General features: G+C 52.8%; 1 pseudogene; it reads right to left on the reverse strand.

Annotated features, from left to right (window-relative positions):
* Positions 1-1,258: 1,258 nt before the first annotated feature.
* On the reverse strand, positions 1,259-14,080 carry LOC132321332 (olfactory receptor 14J1-like; annotated as a pseudogene).
* Between the last annotated feature and the right edge of the window lie 3,074 nt (positions 14,081-17,154).

Below are 17,154 nucleotides of genomic sequence, written 5' to 3' on the forward strand. Positions count from 1 at the left end.
AGCAGAGGACCAGCCCAAGGCAGCACTTTCTCTGCCCCCTCTGGGCTCCCTCCAGGTGTCCCTGGGGCTCTGGGGGAACCTGCTGTGAAACAGGCTGAAGGGATCACTCATCTTCCCTCCCGCAGCTGGGGAGAGGGACTTCTTTCCAGCTGTGACATTTCTCCTTTCAGAGATACACTTAGGCATGAGAATCCCCTTTCCTTGTCCCATCATTAGACAGGACACCCAGAAACGTACAGGGAGGGATCTCCTCTAACCCTGCTGAGGGTAGGGATTCACCTGAGTCATTCAAGACATCCCATCCTGGGTTTGATGTCCTGAGGCTGGAAGAGGACTCAGCTCGCACCCAGGCACACCACAGTCCCCCAGGTTATGGGATTTCTCTTGCCCCTGTTCCCCTGTGCACATAGAATAGGCACCTGCATGTGAGCTCAGCTCTTAGGCCAATAAATGGAGATTGAGGGAGTTGTTCAGGTGGGAACACCTGGTGACATTTGAGGTGACACCGGAGCTTCTCCAAGCTATGTGCAGGTGAGTGCAAGCTCTAATGGAGCAATGCTGAGAGACAAGGCAGCATCTGGGGGCATCGTCTTGGAGCCTGGAGGGAATTCCTTTGGTAGAGGGAAATGACAGCAGATGTTTACAGTTAGGAGAACTAAAACCTTCCCTTTCCCTTATGTCCACAGCACCTACAGAGGTAGTCAGCTGCCCAGATGGAGCCAAGTCCCTCTCCTCTTCTCCATCAGCTGTATTTCCTAGATCTCCACTGACTGCAATGGCAGTTGTCTCAAGGACATCCCCCAGTGCTTAACCTGGTTCAGGGCAGCTGCTCAATGGCCACACACAGGCCTGGAGTGCTACACGAGATGCCAGGGCTCTCCAGCACAACGGCCTGTGGCTGGCAGGGACAGCCCAGGACCTATGGGAAAGCCATTCCCGTTCAGAGGGGATGCGGGACAGACACCCCAGGCAGCGTTGCCGACAGGTTCGCTTCCTTTGTGCAAGCCCAGGTGGCATCTCCGGCAGATTCGGGCTCTGTTGGCCAGCGACTGAATCCCAGCCCTGCAGTGAGGCAAGGTCTGACCCAAGTTCATCCAGCCGATGCAGAGCAGTGCATGAACAGGAAGCCCATCGCACGGGCGGCTCCAATCATTTGGCTGCTCCCAAACTCTCTTGGTGCTTCTTTCAACAAGCCTTTGCTCAGCCCCTTGATGATACAGTCAAGGAAGAGGTGAATGATTGTCACCGTGTTCCTGGATCACAGCGTGTCCAAAGCCAAGGACATTTTCAGCAGCACCTTGTCTTCCTGCAGATCAGCTTCACCTCCACCACAGGCCCTCAGAACCTGCAATCAGGAGAAGGCAGAGGAGAAAGGCTTATTTAAGCAAGCCATGGAAGTCTCCAGATCCATGGCCCCAGGTCTTGTTGGGGACTGTAATGACCCTGACACTCACTGGGAGGGGAGCACAGCAGGATGCAGACTGTGCAGCTGGTGTCTGGGGTCTCTTGGGACCACTTCTTTGCACAGGTGCCAGGCCAACAAAGGTGATCTTTGCCTGAATCTGGTCCTTGCGAAAGAGGCAGTGCTGATGAGGGATGTGAAAACCAGTGTGCGCCTGGGCTGTAGTGACCGTGAAATAGTGGGGGAAGAGTTTAGCCTCTTCAAGGGATTTTTAGTTGTAAGCCCGTGGGCAGCAGAGCTCCGTACAGCTGGTCTTTCAGGAAAGCATCTTCAAAGCACAAGGCATGTCCAGACAAATAAGCAGGAAAACAACCAGATATTTCAGGAGAGCAGCTTGGCAAAAGAAGGAACTCATTAAGAAGTTCCATAGAAAAAAGGAAGCATTCCGGAGGTGGATGCAAGGACTCAGGGACAAATTTAGAAATGGGGATGGGTAGTGTGGACCTTTGAAGAGGTTCAAGGGCATCAGGAGCAGCTGTTAATACTTCAAGAAAGAGTTTTAGAAAAAAACAAAGAGAACGTGTGGCCACTGCTGAACTTAGTAAGAGCAGGTGTAGACAGATCTGAGATACTCTATATCCTCTTTGTCTTAGTCTTCCCCAGCAAGGTCTCCCAAGCCTTTGCGCCTTGAGGCAGGACTCTGGAGGAAAAGAACCAGCAGTGGATGTGGATCAAGTCAGGGGTCACTCGAGCAAGCGCAATCCTTTCTGGTCACTGGGGCTGGAGGGGCGGCATCCCAGGGAGCTGAGCGAGCTGGCCTTTGTCACAGGGAGAAAACTCTCCATCACCTCTGAAAGGTCATGGAGACTGGGGAACATCCTGATGACTGGCAGCACCTTTGTACATTGTACGCACCTTTCAAAAATGCCCAAGGGATGAGCAGGGGAACAGAAGGCTGTGCCCCCGAGGACGTCCACTCGCGTCCCCTTTCTGGGTGTCTGAAAGGAAGGTGACGGGATTTACCCAGGGGAGATTGTGCCTGGCCAGCCTCTTTGCTCTTTCTGAAGAAAGGAGAGGATTGCTGCACGGGGGAGAGCAGTGGTTGTCTTCTACCTGGAGGTCAGCAAGGCTTTCGCCATCATCCCCCACAATATTTGATGTTAGGATATTATGGTCTGCATGGGGGGATAGATAGATGGGTAAAAACGAGCTGGACAGGTGGGCTCAGAGGTACGTGGTCAATGCGTGGTTCTCTGCCTGCAGGCATCTAGCTAGCAGGGTCCTGCTGGGGTCTACCCGGCAACCTGCCCTGTTTAACGTCTTTTTGATGACCTGGAGGAGCTGAGAGAGGGATTATTCATAACATTTGTAGCAGAGACCACATTGAGGAGAACAGACACTACACTGGAGGGCAGGGTGTCCATCCCAAGGGGCATAGACAGGCTGGAGGGATGGACCAGTAGGAACCTCATGGGGTGACAGTGATGTGGGCAAGCAGGGGTGGTGGATAAAATCTTCAAAGGAAGAGGCAGAGGCATCGGGCAGTGTAGGACAGCCTGTGGTGGGGATGGCCCCGTTGCTGGGGCTGGCACCTCCCAACAGAACTGAAATCCTTGTCCTTTCAACTATGGCCGCTGTCTCTTCCACCGAGGTCCCCAAGAGAACACCAGGTCCCTACAGCTCCAGCGCTTTCCTGTCTCTTCACCCACCCACTCACTCCATAGAGCCTCAGAGGAGTCCTCCTGCTGTCCTGCACTCGGCACCGTATGCCCCCACATCTCACTGCCCCCAGCAGCAGCCCTGAGCATGCCATGATGGAACAGATCCCCATTCCTAGGGGGTCAGGGCTTGAACATCCTGCTTGATCACAGAATAACAGAATCACTAAGGTTGGAAAAGACCTGTAAGAACAGCAGGTCCAACCATCAACCCAACACCACATGCCCACTAAACCATGTCCCGCAGTGCCACATCTACTCGTTCCTTGATGAAATGCATGAAGGCCTTTCACAGTTGCCTCCACATTTGATTTTCCACCTGTAACCAGTGCCTCTGAGGTCCTGCTTCAGCAGCCCCCAGGGATCGTCCCTTTTCTGGTCATTCCCTCCATGGCCTCTTCAGCGATGGCCCTCGCTGGGGCCCACTAACACCCTCAGAAACCTGGAGGCTGTGTGCTGACTTTTACTTCTCCAGAGCCTTGTTCAACCTTCCTGCAGTATCTGCAGTTCAGGAACTTGGCACCAGAGGGCTCCTTAACATGCAAAACTCACTAACAAGCCAAGGCTCTGCGCATAACTTTCCCTAATTCCTCAGTCCTTATGGGGTTCATTTGAGAGGTTTGCGGAGTGTAGTCAAAGTGAAAAGTTTTCGATACTCAATATCAGTAAGAAACAATTTCTTCTTTTTCCAATTATTCTTTTTCTGCTTATTCATTAAGTGATGTCAGCAAACTCCAATTCTTATTGACACAGAACACCTCCTGATAGAGTCCTAATACCTATGGAAGTCAAGACCCTGTATGTCAGACACCCTATGGGCAGCCTTTGTCCCTCCCTCCAACCCCACCAGTTCTCTCATCAGCCACCTGGGACTCACAGCACCTTTCTTCAAATTGGAGCTTTCTCCACTGCAGTCAGGAGCTGCATGTTTCAGCCCATGGACACCAACTCCCACTTGCTTTATTTGGAGAATGAGCTGCACGCAGATACAGAACAATCGTTCTTTATTCCAAAACCCAAAACCAAAAGAAGGCTTGGTTCAATAAAACACACTCCTCTGCTGTACATTAAGTCCACCTGACCTCCTCTGCAGTCCACTTTCCACAGTGGATGCCCTTAGGCCAATAAAAACATATGTGGGAAAGACCTTGGTGTAATAATTGGGTAAGAAGGCTTTGACACTTGTCTGTAAATTCTCATGATTTTTTTACAGGCCATGGCCATGGACCAGCAAGGTAATGACACTTTCTCTCCCTCTATGTAAACACAGATTTATACATCTTGTCCCTTTTGACTGGTAACATTTGGGTTTGCTCAAGTAGCTACTGATTTGGTTCCTATCCACTGATGGCTGTTTTCCTCTCGAGTCCTGCCTTGAGGCACCAAGGCCTGGGAGACCTTGCTGGTGATAAGAGCACATAAACTATCTCAGGTCTATTTAGACCGACTCTCACTAAATTTAGGGGGGATCCCATGTTATCTGTACTTCTTCTTTCACTGTCCCTGAAGTAGTAACAGCTCGTTATGGTGCCCTTGAATTCACTGTCAGGTTTCAACTGAGTTTTGCTAGATACCATTTCCGTGCTTGGAGGACGTTGTCCTTGAAGACCAGCTGTACGGACCTCCGCTGCCCTTCAATGCTGCTGACCATGAGACCCCACTACAACTCCCCACAATAGGCCAAAGTCTGCTCCTCTAAGATCCGGCATCTGCAGTCCCTATTTTCCTTCCTCACTCTCCTCGGGAGCTGGGACCCCACTATTTCAGTGTCACGACAGAAAAGGCTTACGCTGACCTTCAGTTCACTGGCCAGCTCTTCCTTGCTGGCAAGTGTCAGATCCAGGTTGGCATGACCCTTGTTGGCCCATCTGCCAGCGCTGCTAAGACGTTCTCCCAAGACACTCCAGAAGCTGCCTGGACTGTCTGCATGCTGCTGCGTTCCTCTTCCAGAAAATGGCAGGGTCATTCAAGTCCCCAGTGAGGACCAGGCTTCTACATGCCGAGACTTCCTTGGGGTGCTTAGAAAAGTCTATGCCAACTTCCCCACCGTGACTGTGGGTTCCTCGTCTCCCACCACGATGTCACCTTCACTGGCCCCTCCTCTGACCCTCACTCACAAGGGCTCACCCAACTTGTCCCTTGCCCCACAGAGGCGCTCCAGACATCCCAGCGACTTCTTCCCTCTGAGGGAACCCCACCCCAGGTCCTTCCAGCCTGTCTCTCCTGAACAGCCTCTGCCCATCCATTGCAGCACCCCAAGCTGTGTCACTTGTCCCCCCATGCCTTGGCCGTTACTCCATGGATGTCAAAAGCACAGGCTCCAGCTCGTCCTGGCTGTGCCCTGGCTGAGGGCATCAGTGCGCATTTGGGCTGTAGCCCCTCCGGTGTAGCCCCAGGCCAAGCTCTGACTTGTCTTAGGGAAAGCTGGTACCAAGTGTCCAAGACCCCGTCTGTGCAAAGGCTTTGCTTCAGAGCAGAGATGTGCGGGAGTGGACCCCAGATGGAAACATCAAGCTGAAATTCGATGCCAAGAGAGTGAGCAAACCCTGCTGTGCCAAGGCCAGAGAGAAACAGGGCTGGGCAGTGCAGCGCAGAAGGAAACGGGTTTTTTGTCAGTGGTGTCTGTGCTGCCCCTGAGGGCCTTTGCCAGAGGTGAAGCTGATCTCCAGGAATGCCAAGGTGCTGCTGACAGGCCCACTGGGAAAACTCTTCCTTGACTATATTATCCAGGGGGAGAGTAAGGGTTGGTGGAGAGAAAAACCAGCAGTTTGGAAGCGTAGGCACACGCGTGGCGACCCCGGTGCGATGAACTTCCTATTCCTGGACTGCCCTACATCGACTGGCTAGAGAAGGGACAGACCTTGCCCCATGGCAGGGGTGGCAATCAGTCTCTTGCACAAAGGCACTGCATCTGTCTGCAATGCTGTCTGGGGAGTCTGACACACACTCGCTCTGAATGGGGATGGCTTTCCTGTGTAGGGCTATTCCTGTCACTGCCAACCGCACGCAGCTGTGTGTGAGAGCTGTGGCATGTCGCGTAACATTACAGGCTTGAAATTGGAATTAAATAGAGTAACTGCCCTGAATTATCCCTATGTGGGGATGTTCTTGAAATCACGCTCGTTATAGTCAACGGAGATCTAGTAAAGCTGGCTCAAAACCTGGCTGATGACAGGTGTGTCAAGGTCCCCTTGGATGGAACCTCCAACAGTGCAGCTTTTAAAGCATGTGTGCCAATGGTCATCCTGAGTCATGCTGCTTCTAACAAGACCATAATTTCCCCAGTGGGGTCTGTTTTGCCCATGACAGCAACTGGTAAATTAAGTGGTCAATAAATGGCCCTCCTCGGGATCATGGATAGAGGTGTTACACTGCAGAGGGCCCAGGAGAGTCCCCTGTGCTGCCCCACCATGCCCCAGTACGTCCCACTGGCCTCCAGGTAGGGTATGACCCCTTCACCACTGTGCTCTCAGCCTCATTCTCCACCTGGTGTTTTGCCCATCTGTCTGATCGTCCAGACTGTAAAGGCCTCCCTTGGGTACAAGAATACCGAGGGAGACCATGGCAAAAGTCTTGCTGCAGCTGAGGTAAATGCCATCCACTGGTCTCCCCTCATGCACAAATGCAGTTACTTCATCAGGAAGGCAATCAGGTTGGCGAGGCATGATTTACCCTTGGCAAGTCCATGCTGACTGCTTTTGGACGCATTCCCTGCGTTGCACTTTTGGCCCCTTTCAAAGACAGGAGCAACGTTGCCTTTCCTCACTTACAAGAGACCTCTATTGATCCCATGACCCTTCCCAAGGGATATTCCAAAGAAATATTGATCTTCCCCTGTAACTTCATTACCGCTTTCCTGCCTGTGACATGGTGTCTTGAATTTCTCTAGTTTTTCATATATTTCCACCTGTCCAGGATACAGTGACCATTTCTAAAGTCATCTTTTCAGATGCAGACTGCCCAGACAAAGGCCTTTTCCATGATTCTCCAGTTTTCTCCTCCCCTTATTCTTTGTCCATTCAGATACCTCTCACCTATGCTGCTGCCTTGAGCTTCAGGGAGTTAAAAGCTTGCCTGTCTTTCAGTAGTCTAATTGTCTCTTTAGCCAAGTCTTTAGTTATGTCCATCTCTGTCTTCTTGTACCTATCAAAAACATTTCTGATCAGATGATCCCTTGTAGAGAGGCAGCTTGTACTGAGCATATGGTTACAGAGTGTGTTTTACTGTTTATGAAAACTCGTCATGCTTTAATTTTCTTTCCTTACAAATAGGAAAGACTCTTCTGTGCCTGTGTGCAGCCAGTTCTCGAAGGAGAGCGGGTGGGAGATGGTGCCATGGAGCTGTAACCTCCAGCTGCAGACTTCAGCGGAGAAGTCTGATGCAAGGAACAGTGATGTAAGCCCCAGGAGGCCAAAGACAGAAATGGCGAGGTTGGGGAGGTGAGGAGCAAAGTTGTCCATACAGTGTCAGACCCCAAGGGACTGCTTTTCCTGCCTGTCCAGACCTCCTGAGGAGACATCCTGGGTCAATAGCACTTGGAGAATGCTGCTATCACCCCTTCTCTAAACTGAAAAGCAATCAAAAAGATCCTTGAAAATATTAGATGCACTTTGAAATCTCCCTCCTTAACTACACTATGACACCTCTCTAATTAGCTGTACAAGTCTTGAAGACTTGAAGAAAATTACAAGAAGAGTCATGGCTCGTTAGGGCTTTCTGTGTTCTAATGAGCCCCACGGTGTATTTGGTGCTGAGTCCGTGAGCCTCAGATACTGAGAGAAGATTGAACAAAGTGCTCAAGAAGTCAGAAGCAAAACTCCAAGGGCCTTGAAGCATTAATGGGCCCCACTGAGGGCCATTCCTGACAAAGCCTCCCCAAGGACTTGTTAGAGCAGAGAATTGGAGGCCATGATTGCAGGTAGGCAAAGGCACTGGGCAGGTGGCTCTCATGCTGAGAAAACCCTTTGTTTCTTTCATGAAGCAGAAAGGCCAAACCCTGGGAAGGCAGATCTTGTCCCTCACGTGTGGCTCAGAGCTCTTCTTGGGGGCAGTGGGATGTGAGGGTGAGCAATGCCAAGTGTAAGAAAATTCTATGACACCTCCTGGCCTCCCCAGGCAGGGGAAACAAAGTCCAGAGCCTCAAAAGAAAGTTTCTGCTGGTAGGCCTCGGTGGAAGAGGCAACTGCCATGGCCAAGGGGACAAAGACCTCGGTCCTGTTGAGGCTTTTAGTCTCTCCAGAGCCCTTGGCCCGTGCCTGCACCTCTTTCCCTTCAGGCTGTAGACACCCATCTTGCTTTCCCACCTAGCTCTCACCCCAGCATTTCTGTACCTTCACGGATGTCTCTCCACCCTCACTGGCTTTTCCTTGAAACACAAAGTCATGGGATGGTCCAGACTCCCTCTGGATGACCTCTTGCACCACAATGTAACCTTTGGATTAAGACTTCTTTTTCCTCACCTCCAGTATGAACCTTCCAAGCTGCACGTTGTGCAGGTTTCCTTCTCTTCCCACTACCAACAAAAGCTCCAGCCTCCAAGTTGCAGGCTACTATTGCAGTACCCTGAGCCTCTACTTCACCAGCCTAAAGAAGCCCAGGACCTTCAGCCTCTCCAAAAAACCCCCCACCCCATCCTGGCAGATTTCCTCCAGATCCTCTCCAGTTCCTCCCCATTCCTCGAGACGGGGGAACCCCACACCCCGGCACTCTAGTCCAGACGTGGTCACAGCAGTGCTGAGTCAAGGGGGATGAGGACTCTCTTGTCTGGGTGGCCACACTCCTCCTAAGGCAGCCCCGTATGCAGTTGGCCTTATTAACTTTGAGCATGCACCACTGGCTCATATGGCACCCCTTGGAACACCCAGGCCCTTCACCTCAGGGTCACTCCTGAGCTGTTCAGGTCCCAGCCCGCCCTCATGGTTGGGGTTATTCTGGCCCAAAAAAAGGACTCACAACTTCTGCTTCTAAAACTTCATGAGTTTTCTACTGCCAAATCCGAGAGCTTCTCAAGGTCCCCCTGGAGTCAAGCTCTGTTTGGACAGCTGTCAATGTGTGCATACAGATGGCCCACCAGATTAGTGGTGCCTCAGACAAGATCTCAGCAGGAAGAATTGCAGGACACTAGAGACAATAGAAGACATACTAGTTTAATGGAATCGCTGGCAAAGGTCGAAACATCCCTGGTGACAAGCTCAGAAACACCAAAGGAAGGTACAAAGGAAGCCAAACTGGGGCCAGGGAGGAAAGGGTAAAGAGAGATGGGCTGTCTGCATGGGAGGGTACAAGGATGGTCAAGGGCAAGAGATTGTGAGGAGGAAAAGAGGGAAAAAGGAAAGAAAAAGTGAAGGAAATGAAATGGTCAGGGCTGTTTGGGGTACCTGCCAAGCAGCCCTGCACCTGAATAATAATGCCTGGAGTGGGACAAGAAAGTCACAGATCACCTGACCAAACTTCCTTCTGTCTGACTTCAGCGGTCACCAGGAACCCGAGTGCTTTGCCTCCCATCCTGAAGGCAAGATCTGTGGTGGATGGAAGCACAGAATCATTCATGCCGGAAGGGACCTCAGGAGGTCTCTAGGCCAACCTCCTGCTCTCAGCAGGGTCAGCTATGAGGTCAGAGCTGGTTTCTCAGGGGATGAGTCATTGTGGGCTTTAAAAGCTCCAGGGATGGAGATGACACAAGCTCTCTGTGAAATCTGCTCCGGTGCTTGGCTGTCTTGATGGGGAGAAAGTTTTTCCTGTCTGGTTTCAGCTGATGTCCATTGGCCCTCATCCTCCCATCATGCACAACAGTGAAGAACCTGGCTCCATTTTCTTGCTGGTATCCAAGAAGAAGTGGGAAGGCTGTTATTAGGTCTCCCCAATGCCTTAATTCCTCCTGGCTTTGCACCTTGGGTGGACAAGGGCATCCTGGGCTGCATTAGGAAGAGCACTGCCAGAGGGCTGGTGGAGATCATCCTTCCTCTCCACCCAGCCCTGCCACAATTTGTCTTGCACTCTTCCCTCAGGGTTTTCCACCCTACCCCCTCACTCACACTGCAGCCAAAGCGACCATCCACATCTCCCACCAGTCCTGCCTTGTCTTCTCATGAAAAACATATCCTGGAGAGCGTTCTCAGCATGGTGGGCCAGGGATCACTTTCCACCTTCCCTGTAACTGAGGTCTTCTAGCAGAGGTCCATGGTCTTCAAAGGCCCCCGGTGATTACCAGGGCCTAAAATAGTGTCCCTTCCTCCAGCTGCCTGGAGGACACTCATCCTCTTCCCAGCCTTCCTCAGGCAGTGCAGTGATCCTGACCAAAAGACCACTGTACCTCAAGGAGTTGGGGATCCATCTAAGAGGAAACCTGAGTAGACCCAGGCCTGGGCTGTGCTCCACGTACAGCTTGGCCTTCAGGCTCTCTTGTGCAGATCATACTCCTGGGTCGCAGAATAAACTGGATTGTGATGAGAAGTCTGCAGGAAGCTCCCACCTGATACCAGTGATTAGGCCAACTGCATGTCCTTACCTATATCTAGAACTGCCACAGCAAATTCACAGGTGAACTGCCTCTTTTGGGGGCAGTAGAAATGAGGACTTGACTTTTTTCCTTCTAAGGAAACACTGAAAGGGATCACAGGATGAAAATGGGATCACCCTCTCCAGACGGCATCTGCAAGACTTGCTGCACCAGCCGACGAGGCAGAAGCGACCTCACCATGACCTCCCAAGCCACATGCCTGCTGCTGGCCTTTCGGCTTCTCCCATAAACACAACCAAACCGTGTGCGTACTGCCGTCCCATCAGGTACTCAGGCGGAAAGGAGATGACAACCCATATCCAAGCCCTCCTCCTGTGTGGGCCTACCAGGTTCTTAGGGAAAGGGATTCCCACAATCAACTTGCCAGCCAGGTGCCTGCTGCTGGTCTGTCAGAGACTCTGGCAGATGTGAGCCTAGAAGCACATGTCCCAGCCACCAGTCAAGGGCTGACCTGTCAGCTACTTGAGAAAGAAGTGACCTCACAGGCCCTTTCCCAGACGTGTTCCTGCTGCTGGCCTGTCAACTCCAGAGACAGAAGTGACCTCACAGCCACCTTCACAGCCTCGTGCCTCCTGCTATCCCGTGAGATCCTGAGGCACAGCTGACCTCACCAGAGCATTCCCACCTAACTAACACTGCTGTGAGCAGAGATGGGGCTGTCCCCAGTCGGGAAGTTGGCCAGCAGCCGGGACATGCTGGTGGAGCTGTAGCAAGTGTTCCAGTGTTCCACCCCCAGCAGAATGATGAGGGTGTTCCCAACCCCAATCCTAGGACAGGTCATGAGAGAGAGGAGGAAGAGAGTTGTCTAAGAGTTGGGGACATTCCCCATTCGCAGTAAGGGAAATGCCATTGATGATGTCAGATTGTCCCACTGCCCTTTCTCCACAGAAGGTTTTAGGTCCTTCTGGTCCCCTCTCTCCTTGTAGCACACCTACAAGGAAGGACAGTTGTTTCTCTGCTGGTTGCTTGAAGATATTGTGAAGGAAGTTCAGAGAGATGAAACCTGGAGGTGTGTGTGCCTCTGAGGGCACTCAAACAGCCTAGATGTGCTCTGCCTTTTGGGAAAGGTGAGAAATGCCTTCTTCTAGAGGGCATTGTCACCCACGCTTGCAGAACCCCTTCTGAGTGCAGGTGTCCAGAGCTGAGCTGGCCTCATGCACTGCTCGCACACACAGAGGGGTGTTCGGAGACAGGAGTCCTTCCCTTGCACAGGCGCAGGCAGTGCATTGCAGCAGCCATGGTGTCTCCCTGGCCTCCTGCTGCCACTCCCAGAGCCTGGGAGACACCTCAGCCCTGCGGTGGGTCCCCTGGCTCTGCACTCGTGTGAGATGCCCCACGGCATGGGGAATGGACACGGGGACCTTGGTTCAAGGAAGCAGATCCCAGTGCTGCCTTCAGGTGGATTCCCAGGGGACGTTACTCTCAACGGGAAGTGACCTCGAGCTACTGTTTCTCCCACAGGCCTTCACGGCACCCCCAGGAATAGCTGATGGCACTTGTGCTCACTCGGGGTCATCTCACCACACGCACACCATGGGCACGCTTACATCTCACCTGTACAATGCAAACACGGACTTCTGACCTAGTCATTCAGTGTCCCTCCGTGGAGGGACCAAAAGCTTCTCTGAGCTGGGGTGAGAGGTCAGAGCTGGAAAATGTGGTTTTATTGGCTGGTCTGTGTCGATTGCCCAGGGGCAGCTTCCCCCGGGTCTCCAGCAAACACGGGCACAGAGCAGACCCTGCTCTGCTGGTCCTTCAGGGCTCTGCCAGGAGACCTGGCTGTGCCAGGACACTGCTGTGTGTCCCCAACCTTCACACTCACACACTCTAGCTGCTCACGGTGTTTTCCTTTCCAGGACTCTTTCCTGGGCATGTTCTTGAGAACAACATTAGAAGAAGTCCTAAGCCTTCAGGCACTGCCTTGAGGAGATCCCCTTTCATGACAGAAATGCTGTGATGGGTGTCAGATCTGTCACCGAAGTGCCCATTGCCTGTCCCTGCCTGCAGCCACAGGACTGCCACGCAGCAGGACTCTGACCAAGCCCCAAGAGCACTCAGATGTTACACCAGTACAAGGGCTCAGAAGAAGAGAGTGGAAGTTGAAATCGAGCAGCTTGGGAAGGTGAAGCGCTGGTGCTGCCTGGCAGTGCTGCTGTGCTGGGACTCGTTTCCCCTCCACCTCTGCACACAGACACTGCCCTGCAGCTCCAGAGAAGCTCTTGGAGAAAGGATCTGGGACAAACAAGTCACGGCAGGGTCCTCTATTTTCTTTAAAAACACAGAGAGCACGGCTCCTCATTTACACATCTGTGGGTCACACAAAGCTGGAAAGATACATAATTAGAAATGGCAGAAATAATGACATTCTTTCTGGACACTATTTGAAAAAGAAAAACAGAGGGAAAAAACCCAAACCCACAACCAAAACCAACCAAAACTACAGAGGATGGGCTGGGCCGGTAATGAGTGACATTACGAGTGATTGACAGAAGATGACAAGCAGTTTAATGCGTTTGAAAAGTATCCACTCATCAATTTCCACAGTGCATCCTTGAGCTCCTGGTTCCTCATGCTGTAGATGAGGGGGTTCATTGCTGGAGGTAACACTGAATACAGAACTGCAACCAACAGATCCAGGGATGGGGAGGAGATGGAGGGGGGCTTGAAGTAGGCAAACATGGCAGTGCTGAGAAACAGGGAGACCACGGCCAGGTGAGGGAGGCACGTGGAAAAGGCTTTGTGCCCTCCCTGCTCAGAGGGGATCCTCAGCACAGCCCTGAAGATCTGCACATAGGACAGCACGATGGAAACAAAACACACAAATGCTAAACAGAGACTAACCACAAGAAGCCCAACTTCCCTGAGGTAGGAGTGTGAGCAGGAGAGCTTGAGGATCTGGGGGATTTCACAGAAGAACTGGTCCACGGCATTGCCCTTGCAGAGTGGTAGTGAAAATGTGTTGGCCGTGTGCAGGAGAGAATTGAGAAACCCACTGCCCCAGGCAGCTGCTGCCATGTGGACACAAGCTCTGCTGCCCAGGAGGGTCCCGTAGTGCAGGGGTTTGCAGATGGCAACGTAGCGGTCATAGGCCATGACCGTGAGAAGAGAAAACTCTGCTGAGATCAAGAAGAAAAGGAAAAAAACTTGGGCAGCACATCCTGCATATGAGATGGCCCTGGTGTCCCAGAGGGAATTGGCCATGGCTTTGAGGACAGTGGTGGAGATGGAGCCCAGGTCGAGGAGGGAGAGGTTGAGGAGGAAGAAGTACATGGGGGTGTGGAGGCGGTGGTCACAGGCTACGGCGGTGATGATGAGGCCGTTGCCCAGGAGGGCAGCCAGGTAGATGCCCAGGAAGAGCCAGAAGTGCAAGAGCTGCAGCTCCCGTGTGTCTGCGAATGCCAGGAGGAGGAACTGGGTGATGGAGCTGCTGTTGGACATTTTCTTCCTCTGGGCAAGGGGCACTGTGCAATAAGGAATCGACAGTGACAAGTTAGGAGAAACTTCTCAGGACAATCCCATGCCATTTCTCATAGAAATCCCTGTCCCTGAGCTGAATGAGGAACAAGCCAGTTCATTCCCCAACCCTATCAACTGAATGACATACTGCCTCACAGTTTCAAATACAACTTGGTCACGTAGTTCCCTTGAAGACACCTCCATTGAAGGACCCCAGTCAGAGTTAGAACAGAAGCTGACTTGCACCATCATGCCAGCCCCGAGAGCAAGAGCACAACGAGCAGGTGCGGAAAAAAGGAAGGCTACTGCTGTGCTCCAAAAAAATGAAGCAGGGACAGAAAGGCAGACAGGCATGCAGGGCAGCCTTCTCCTTACCCGGCTGTGCTCTCCACCTCACAGACACATGCACACATGCATATTCATTGCAGGACCCACGTCTTTCTCTTCTGGAGGTCCAGCTGTGGAGGAGGTAACGCATGCCCTGGACTGGGGGCAGAGGCTCTTCTGGGCGGGAGAAGAGACCGGGGGTTGCTCTGGGGGAGGCACCTGCTCTGCAGGGGATGGCAGGGAGGTGCCCAAATCTTTCCTCCCATGGCGTTTCTGGTAGCAGCTCCCTCTCACTCCCTGCCCATGTCTCTGCTGCCTGGAGCTGTCCCTGCCACCCGAGCTGTTTCTCTGTGCCCTCTTCTCCTCCCAGTCGCTGCTCACAGAGCCCATCCCACCCGCTGTGAGCTCAGCTCTGCCCTGAGATACCTCCTGGCAGCGAGGCACTGCCCAAGGGCATCTCTGTGTGGGCAGGGGCTAAGAAGCAGCTCAGACAAGTGCTATCAGGAACTGGGGTCTCAGTCCCTTCTCCAGAGAAGAGAAATAAATTCCAATCTCCCACTGCCCACCCAGCCCACCAACAGTGGGAAACTGAAAGCACAGATACCTTCCCTTTCAAGTAAATGCTGCCTCAATGTTCTTCTTCAAAAGGACACTCTGCAAATGCCCCGAGGCTTATCTGGAGCTGTGAGCAGCCCATGCGGCGCCCTATCTACAGCAGAAGCACCCTGCCCTGCCAGGGTTGCTCCTTCCACCCACAGCTTCTCCCCACAGCGCCGTGGGGCGCTCCCCGGGCAGGCTGAGTGCTGACCATGGCAGACAGCAGCGTCCCTGCCCCAGCACACAGCCCCCAGGACACAGGGACCCTGCTCGGAAGGACAGCCCTGGGCACCCCTGGCTGCACACCCACCTTCACAGCCCTGCAGCCATCCCTGAGACAGTGGAGGTGTCATGCCCTGTCCCTCTGATGGTGCGGCACAGAACCACTGCTCTGGAGCCTGTCCCTCTCCACTGCACCAACCATGGGATATGCCAGCTCTAGGAGATCCCTCCGGAACACTCATGTGCGTTGTTCTGCACCCAGAGCCTTACCGTGTCAAGGGCTGTGAAGATTTCTACTCCAGTGAGCTCTGTAGGTCTTTCCACTCACATCTGCCTTTAACCTCTCTCTCACTTCCCTCCTCTCCCCTCGGTGCCTGCAGGCAGTGCCCCCAGCCCTGCTCCTGGGCAGAGCTGTCTCTCTGCAGCGCTGCCCGCTTGCCATCAGCTCCCTCCCTCCATCCCAGGAGCCCAGCCCAGCTCAGCAGCAGAGGACCAGCCCAAGGCGGCACTTTCTCTGCCCCCTCTGGGCTCCCTCCAGGTGTCCCTGGGGCTCCAGGGGAACCTGCTGTGAAACAGGCTGAAGGGATCACTCATCTTCCCTCCCGCAGCTGGGGAGAGAGACTTCTTTCCAGATGTGACATTTCTCCTATCAGAGATAGAGTTAGGTCTAAAAATAACCGTTTATATTTTATTGTCGGTCAGGACACCCAGACAATGACAGGCAGGGATCTTCTTTACTCCTGCTGAGGGATAGGATTCAGCTGAGTCAGTTGAGGCATCTCATCCTGTGTTTCTATTGCTAGCACTGCAAGGGGACTCAGCTCCCTCCCATGGCTGCCACAACCGCACAGGAGGTGGGATTCCTCCGCCTCAGTTCCGGTGTGCATTGAACAGGCACCTGCATGTGAGCTGCTTGTCTCAGCTCCTGTGCTAATTAATGAAGATGTAGGTCAGGAGTTGGCTCTTCCGATGAAATGCCTGGTGACATCTGAGGTGCCAGAGGTTGGCCAAGGCATGTGCAAGACGACTGCACTTGTCTCTATTTACTCTTTTCTTGGCAGCCTATGTTGCCATCTGTATCATAGGCAGAATTAAGTTTCTCTCTCTCTTTTCCAGCAGCTGGGTTGACTAGATCTCCATTCACTATAATGACGGTTTTCATCCCCACGTTGCCTAATCAAATTCCGGACAGTTACTGTATTTAATGTCCAAATAGAGGCCCGTAGTGTGATGTGAGATGCCAAGGCTCTCACACGTAACTACATGTGGCTGGCAGGTACAGCACAGCAAAGCCATCCCCATTAAGAGTTCCTTTGTGCGAGAAACTGATTGCCACCACTGCAGCGTGGCAAGGTCTGTTCCTTCTCCAGCCAGTCGATGTAGGGCAGTCCAGGAACACAAGGCACATCACACCGGGTCTCCACTCATGTGCCTACACTCTCAAATTGCTCTTTTTTCTCTCCACCAACCCTTACTCACCCCCTGGATAACACAGCCAAGGAGCAGACCAACAGTTTTCCCAGTGGGCCTGTCAGCAGCACCTTGGCATTCCTGGAGATCAGCTTCACCTCTGGCAAAGGCCCTCAGGGGCAGCACAGACACCACTGACAAAAAACCCGTTTCTTGCCAGGGTTGCACTCCCCAGCCCTGTTTCTCTCTGGCCTTGGCACAGCAGGGTTTGCTCACTCTCTTGGCATCCCATTTCAGCTCGATGTTTCCATCTGGGGTCCACTCCCGCACATCTCTGCTCTGAAGCAAAGCCTTTGCACAGACGGGGTCTTGGACACTTGGTACCAGCTTTCCCTAAGACAAGTCAGAGCTTGGCCTGGGGCTACACCGGAGGGGCTACAGCCCAAATGCGCACTGATGCCCTCAGCCAGGGCACAGCCAGGACGAGCTGGAGCCTGTGCTTT

This window comes from Gavia stellata, unplaced genomic scaffold, assembly GCF_030936135.1.
Source record: "Gavia stellata isolate bGavSte3 unplaced genomic scaffold, bGavSte3.hap2 HAP2_SCAFFOLD_59, whole genome shotgun sequence".
Classification (NCBI taxonomy): Eukaryota; Metazoa; Chordata; class Aves; order Gaviiformes; family Gaviidae; genus Gavia; species Gavia stellata.